At 48.1% G+C, this 7,500-nt stretch overlaps 2 non-coding genes across 2 annotated transcripts; both read left to right on the top strand.

Annotated features, from left to right (window-relative positions):
• Nucleotides 1-4,050: 4,050 nt before the first annotated feature.
• LOC124319885 lies at nucleotides 4,051-6,345 on the top strand. Its single transcript, XR_006913582.1, has one exon. It is a non-coding gene; the product is annotated as a small subunit ribosomal RNA (ribosomal RNA).
• A 936-nt stretch (nucleotides 6,346-7,281) lies between these two features.
• On the top strand, nucleotides 7,282-7,434 carry LOC124319893. The gene has a single exon (XR_006913590.1). It is a non-coding gene; the product is annotated as a 5.8S ribosomal RNA (ribosomal RNA).
• The last annotated feature ends 66 nt before the right edge of the window (nucleotides 7,435-7,500 follow it).

The raw sequence follows: 7,500 nt of genomic DNA, 5'->3' as shown, positions 1-7,500 counted from the left end.
GAAAAAAATTTTCTAAGTCCGAAAAATTGAAAAATTTTTCTAAGTCCCGACGATGGATAGTGAAGCTATAGGCGGCACTGGGACGAGCAAAGACGGCTGAAAAAGAGAGAAAGAGCGAAAGAAAAAAAGTTGGAAAAAATTTCTAAGTCCTAAAATTTCCAAGACCGGTTTTTGGTGGAGACCGGTCGGCAGTTGAGCGGGCGGCCCGGCCTGAGCTCAGGTGAATGTCCGGCAAAATTTCGGAAATCAACTTTTTCGTACAGTTACTGCCCGGAACATCCACTACTTTCCTATATAGGGAAGAGGTTGTCGAAATGAAAATTGAAAAAATTTTCTAAGTCCGAAAAATTGAAAAATTTTTCTAAGTCCCGACGATGGATAGTGAAGCTATAGGCGGCACTGGGACGAGCAAAGACGGCCTGAAAAAGAGAGAAAGAGCGAAAGAAAAAAAGTTGGAAAAAATTTCTAAGTCCTAAAATTTCCAAGACCGGTTTTTGGTGGTGACCGGTCGGCGGGTGTGATGGTAAGCCCCGCCTGAGCTCTGGTGAAAGCCCGGCAAAAATTTCGGAATCAACTTTTTCGTACAGTTACTGCCCGGAACATCCACTACTTTCCTATATAGGGAAGAGGTTGTCGAGAAAGAAAAAGTTGAAAAATTTTCTAAGTCCTAAAATTTCCAAGACCGGTTTTTGGTGGTGACCGGGCGGCAGTTGAGCGGGCGGCCCCGGCCTGAGCTCAGGTGAATGTCCGGCAAAAATTCGGAAATCGACTTTTTCGTACAGTTACTGCCCGGAACATCCACTACTTTCCTATATAGGGAAGAGGTTGTCGAAAAAAAGAAAGTTGAAAAATTTTCTAAGTCCGAAAAATTGAAAAATTTTTCTAAGTCCCGACGACGTGGTAGTGACGTGGTTGGCGGGACTTGGACGTATAAAGGCCGATGAAAAAAAATGGAAATGGAAATGAAAATTTCTCGATTTCCGACGACGGTGTTTGGCAACGACTCTCTCGCCCGGCCACTGGTCGGCGCGAGAGAGGAGTGAGCGAGACCCGTCGATTCGAAAAGAGAAGCCGTCACACCGTCGAGGCGTGGCGGCTCTCAAGTGGGTTGGTCGGGCGTGTCGTGATGACTCGCGACCGTAAAAAATTCCCACTCAAATTCTCCCATTTCCGACGACGGTGTTTGGCAACGACTCTCTCGCCCGGCCTCTGGTCGGCGCGAGAGAGGAGTGAGCGAGACCCGTCGATTCGAAAAAAAGCCGTCACACCGTCGAGGCGTGGCGGCTCTCAAATGGGTTGGTCGGGCGTGTCGTGATGACTTGCGACCGTAAAAAATTCCCACTCGTCGAAAATTTTCTAAGTCCCAACTTTGAAAACGACGGTTCCTGAAAGTCGGCTGGCGGTTGGATGGGGCAATGTCCCCGTCCAATCGCTAAAAATGAGCCGGAAAACGGAGACATTATGCGGCGGAACATTAGTGGTTTTCCTTAGTATAGAAGAGGTCTCGATTCCTAAACTCGGAAAAATTTTCAGAGTCCCAAAAATTTTCGAAGTGTCGAATAGTTTGGTTTCTCGAATTGAAAATTTTTTTTCAAATTTGCGACATTACGACAAGCAGCGATTGTAAAGCCCGGTCCAAATTTTTCAAACGAGTCTTACTTCTTGTTAGTCCGCCTGGCCGATACCAAAGAATGGCCGACCGTCGACTATCGGGCGAATAGACGGGTGAAAGAAATAAAGTCGAAGCCGGTGGTTGGATAGATATCGAAGGGAAGGCGAAAGAGGCGAAAAGGAAAGCGCGAAATTTCTTTAGTAGCTTCGACGCAAAAACTTTGGTATCGACGGGGAGCTTTGGGAAATGAAACGAAGACGCAGAATGGGAAGTTGTCCGGTTCGGCGTTAGTTGTAGTTTCATTTCCACCGTAGCTGAGCTCCTTTCCGCCCGCCACTTCACATGATTTTAGTTTCGATTCCGTTCGATCGCGCTTGCACTGTCTTTGTTTTTTTTTCACTGCTTGGATCGCGGCTTTGCTCTAACCAGTTTAGCCCCATGCGATCAAAAAGTCTTAAAAAAAAAAACCGTTGAACGGAGACGAACTCGATGAGCTGTCGGTGTGTGAAATATCATTCCTTCGGTAAAACCGTTTTCGAAATTTCCGATGGTCGGTATATGTAAAAATATATCCGAACCGCGATGTGGACGGGAATTCAAACGCCCGCTTCACCGATTGGTGCGACAGCTGAGAAGCTCGTCACTCGATCCAACGACTCTTGGTCGAAAAGTTCAGAAGAGGTGCGCGCGTCAAACATTTTTTTGGTTTCGGACGTTTCGTTTCTTCGGCACGTGTGGTTTGTCTGTGGCCGTCTGTGAGAGAAATCGGACGCTTGTTCTTTGTTATTTTACCGTAACAAGACAAGACGGGAAAGATTCTTTCTTCCAAACTTACGGCATCATAACCATCAGCGTTTACCGTCAGCGACGATACGGAAGAGAAAAGAAAATGGTGCGCGTCTTTTCACTTTTTGACACCGTATCAAAAAAAATTACCGTTCAGGCGGAAATGTGTGTGTGTGTGTGTGAGCCGAGAGATAAAAAATAAAAAAGCCACCAAACAGAACGCTTTCAAATTATTTCGTGCGGCGTGCGCATATTTCACATTTTGCCGTTTGACGGAAGCTCGTTGTGTGGAACACAGAAGTGGAGATGGACGGAGTTGAAGGGGGGCGAAGACGGCCCGGTCGGACAAAGTCAAGAGATTGAAATATACGAGAGAATTGGGTGGAAGTGATGGCAAATCTATAAAATTCAAAAATCGGATGAGATGCGAGGACCGCAAAATGTGGCGTCGACTCTGACTCTCTTTTACTACGAACTTCCCTTCGACGGAAGATATCGAGAGCTGAGCTGAGCGCCCGCTGAGTATGGCCGGCGTAATTACAAACGAGTTACGGTTGGAGCTATATCGATTGTACGTATCCCGAACGTTCATCGAACAAGCCAGATCAACTCGGCGCCCGGTAAGATGTACGCTCAGTTATGGCCATGACACACGAAGGGAGAATTCAAACGGCTGTGAGTGTACGGCCCGCCCGGAGTTGTGTGTAGGCAGTGACCTCTCAAGAAAAAACGTAAAAAAATTTTTTTTGACAGTCACCGGTCTGCGACAAGTAATCAGTACGAAACTTGGGTGCAATGCAAAAAACATTTTGAGAATCCTTGCTTGACAACAACGAATCTAACACGATAAAAAAACGATCCCCATCGGTGTACCGCTTGCTTTTCTCGCGCTTCGGCGCAGAATCGCTTATTCAGCTGCCCTTGGAATATGTTCGTTTCGTGCATACTTGATCTCGGTCATTCTTCGGTGAACTCTTAAAGAATTGCGCACTTTTATAGGGGTAGTCTGGTTGCTTGTCTCGACTTGAAATGATTTGTTTTTTTCCGCCCATGACTTTCTATACGATGCCTCTATGCTGGCCTCTGACCGCGGTTGTTCCGAGTTTTCTCTTTCTCTTCGAAAGTCTTTGCGGAAAATTCTGCCTCGTGTGACCGTTGAGCGGTGAGGTGTGTGTGTGTGTGTGTGTCGTGCGGGGTGATGCGAGAGTGTGCCTCGGCGGTGGAAAAATAAAAATAAAACTCTGAGCCCACAAAAATTTAAAAGATGTATGCTTGTCAGCTTAGTAAAGCAGGCTTGACTTATGAGCATACAGCACGCCACATATGACCGTCGAAAACCGTAATACGGGAAAAAAAGTTGATGAATATATCAAGACCGGTCGAATGAATCCGATTCACTTTGGGCTCATAGACCGTTGAATGGTCTTTGACTTTGGAAATTGAAATGAAAAAAATCCAACAAACGGATCGGATCGGTGTTTCTCTTCACTGGGACTCGCTGTGACACGCCAGGCGTTGCGATCAAAAATTTTAGTTTCCGAAGAAAAAGAAAAAAAACGAAAAACGTGTTGATTTGGTGTGTGTTTGGTGATGCGTGGGCGAAATAAAAACCCGCAACTCGCCGGATGCATATCAAACAAACATACACGAAATACCTGGTTGATCCTGCCAGTAGCATATGCTTGTCTCAAAGATTAAGCCATGCATGTCTAAGTACAAGCCGCTAGACGGCGAAACCGCGAATGGCTCAATAAATCAGTTATGGTTCCTTAGATCCACTCCATCCTACTTGGATAACTGTGGTAATTCTAGAGCTAATACATGCACTCGAGCCTCGACTGCGGGCTTTCGGGCTCGCAGAAGAGGTGCTTTTATTAGATCAAAACCAGTCGGGGCCGGGCTTTCGGGCTCGCGCACCGTACCAATTTTGGTGACTCTGGATAACTTCACGCCGATCGCACGGCCTTCGCGCCGGCGACGTATCTTTCAAATGTCTGCCTTATCAACTGTCGATGGTAGGTTACGCGCCTACCATGGTTGCAACGGGTAACGGGGAATCGGGGTTCGATTCCGGAGAGGGAGCCTGAGAAACGGCTACCACATCCAAGGAAGGCAGCAGGCGCGCAAATTACCCACTCCCGGCACGGGGAGGTAGTGACGAAAAATAACGATACGGGACTCTTCCGAGGCCCCGTGATTGGAATGAGTACACTTTAAATCCTTTAACGAGGAACCATTGGAGGGCAAGTCTGGTGCCAGCAGCCGCGGTAACTCCAGCTCCAATAGCGTATATTAAAGTTGTTGCGGTTAAAAAGCTCGTAGTCGGATGTCTGTCTTCGGCCGGGCGGCGCCGCTCTGAATCAAGGGTGTTGCGTTTCACGCTCTGGGAGCCCGGGTGTCAAAGCCCGACTCTCTTCACGGTCGGACAACATCGCCGGAGTGGTGGTCGGTGCGTCGTTGTTGTATCTGCGGCCAGAGTTGGAAAGTTCTTTCGGGTTCTTTTTTAAATTTTGGTCGTAGTTGACTCGATTCGCTCCACCCAGTCAATCGTTCGGGGTGCCCTTCACCGGGTGTCTCGGGCGGCCGGCAACGTTTACTTTGAACAAATTAGAGTGCTCAAAGCAGGTGTATCCCAACGCCTGAATATCGCAGCATGGAATGATGGAATAGGACCTCGGTCCGATTTTGCTGGTCTTTTACTTTTGGACCCGAGGTAATGGTCAATAGAGACGGACGGGGGCATTCGTACTGCGGCGACAGAGGTGAAATTCTTGGACCGCCGCAAGACGAACAACAGCGAAGGCATTTGCCAAGAATGTTTTCCTTGATCAAGAACGAAAGTTAGAGGTTCGAAGGCGATCAGATACCGCCCTAGTTCTAACCATAAACGATGCCAACCAGCAATCCGTCGGAGTTACTCCAATGACTCGACGGGCAGCTTCCGGGAAACCAAAGTCTTTGGGTTCCGGGGGAAGTATGGTTGCAAAGCTGAAACTTAAAGGAATTGACGGAAGGGCACCACCAGGAGTGGAGCCTGCGGCTTAATTTGACTCAACACGGGAAACCTCACCAGGCCCGGACACTGGAAGGATTGACAGATTGAGAGCTCTTTCTTGATTCGGTGGGTGGTGGTGCATGGCCGTTCTTAGTTGGTGGAGCGATTTGTCTGGTTAATTCCGATAACGAACGAGACTCTAGCCTGCTAAATAGGTGACGGGTTTTATCAATTGAAACCGAAGGGAGTACGGAGGCGTCGGGATCAGGTGGCGGCGATTCGGGTCTCGGTGGGACTGGTTCCTTTAGTGAGGCAATCTCTCGGCTTGGTTTCGTTGTGCTTTGTTCGTCGGGTGTACGGCCTTCACGGGTTGGTTGCCTGGCGGATGAGGTATGGCGGGGCTTTGTCGGGAATGTCTCGCGGGGGCTGGCTCTATTGTTATTCGGTCGTCGTCATCCCCGGCGATACCTTCTGCTCTCGCGTCCGTCACGCAGTCTTCTTAGAGGGACAAGCGGCGTCCAGCCGCGTGACAGTGAGCAATAACAGGTCTGTGATGCCCTTAGATGTCCTGGGCCGCACGCGCGCTACACTGAAGGAATCAGCGTGTTTCACTCTCCCTGTCCGAAAGGACCGGGTAACCGCTGAACCTCCTTCGTGGTTGGGATTGGGGACTGCAATGATCCCCATGAACCAGGAATCCCTAGTAGGCGCGGGTCACTAGCCCGCGTCGATTACGTCCCTGCCCTTTGTACACACCGCCCGTCGCTACTACCGATTGAATGATTTAGTGAGGCCTTCGGACGGGCTTGTCGGGGTGCCGTCGAGTGGGGAGCAATCTCTGCCCGTGCGGTGCCTACCAACGGCGAGACTGAAAGATGGTCGAACTTGATCCTTTAGAGGAAGTAAAAGTCGTAACAAGGTTTCCGTAGGTGAACCTGCGGAAGGATCATAAACGAACAAGACAAATGTTTTGCGCATATGGCTTTGGTTGAGCACGAAACAACTAAAAGTTGCAAAACAAAAAAAACCCCATCAAAAGTCTTTCGGCGTAAGACATCGTATGAACTATGTGTGGGTTGACGGAAGAAAATCATTTATTTTGAACGGGTATCAGGCGCTCTGATGCGCGGTGGTTTAAAGCGGATTCGCCTTTTCAAATTGATTTTTCTTTCCTCTCGGCTCAAAAAAAAACACAAAGTCTTTCGATTTGGTCTATGGCCGTGAGCAAATTCTTCCTGCTTCGATGGTGAATGTCTCTATAGATTCATTCGACCTTTAGCGGCGCTCACAGTGTTGACGTTAGTAGAGTGAAGAATACGATAGCCCGCCTGGGCCGCGAGTACCGAAGGAACAATAAAGGAGATTTTATAAAGTCTTAGTCCCTAAATCAAACACTTTGAAAAATAAAAACTCGGTGGATGGAGAGTCGGAAAAAAAAAAAAAAAACATCAAGATTTTGAACGGGTATCAGGCGCTCTGATGCGCGGTGGTTTAAAGCGGATACGCCCAATCGAAATTGTTTTTTTTTTGTTTCTCTCTTCGTCTTCGGGATTTTTTGATTCTCGGTGGGGGACGAAAGTGTGAGACTTTACTCTGGACGTTCTTTTCGGGCGTAGATACTCGTGGTTGCGTGCGTGTGCGTCGTATAGACTAACACTCCAAAGCCCGACACTATGCCGTTGAAAACCGAATGTTTTTTAAGCTTGCCCTTCGCCCTCTCGATGAAGTAGGAAGAATTCAAAATCACAATAACACACTAAACCCAAATTCTAGTACGAGTGTTTATCGGAACATTTTCTTTCTGGCTTTCTTTCTCCGCCCTCGCATTCATTTGCTTGGGCGGGTTGGAGAAAAAGAGAGAAGAAAACGAATATGTCGTTTTATATACGACCCTGAACGGTGGATCACTAGGCTCGTGGATCGATGAAGAGCGCAGCAAAGTGCGCTAATCCATGCGAACTGCAGAACACATGGAGCATCGAAATCTTGAACGTAAATGGCGGCCCAGCTTCTCGCTCGGGCCACATCTGACTGAGGGTCGGTCGAATGATGAACGAACAGAGATTTTTTCAGTCTTGGTTTTGCATGTTGGGTCGCGGCGAGATTT

The sequence above is a fragment of the Daphnia pulicaria genome, unplaced genomic scaffold (genome assembly GCF_021234035.1).
Source record: "Daphnia pulicaria isolate SC F1-1A unplaced genomic scaffold, SC_F0-13Bv2 h1tg000213l, whole genome shotgun sequence".
NCBI lineage: Eukaryota > Metazoa > Arthropoda > Branchiopoda > Diplostraca > Daphniidae > Daphnia > Daphnia pulicaria.
Note: the sequence above shows the minus strand (reverse complement) of the source record. Positions and strands in the feature narration are given on the sequence as shown.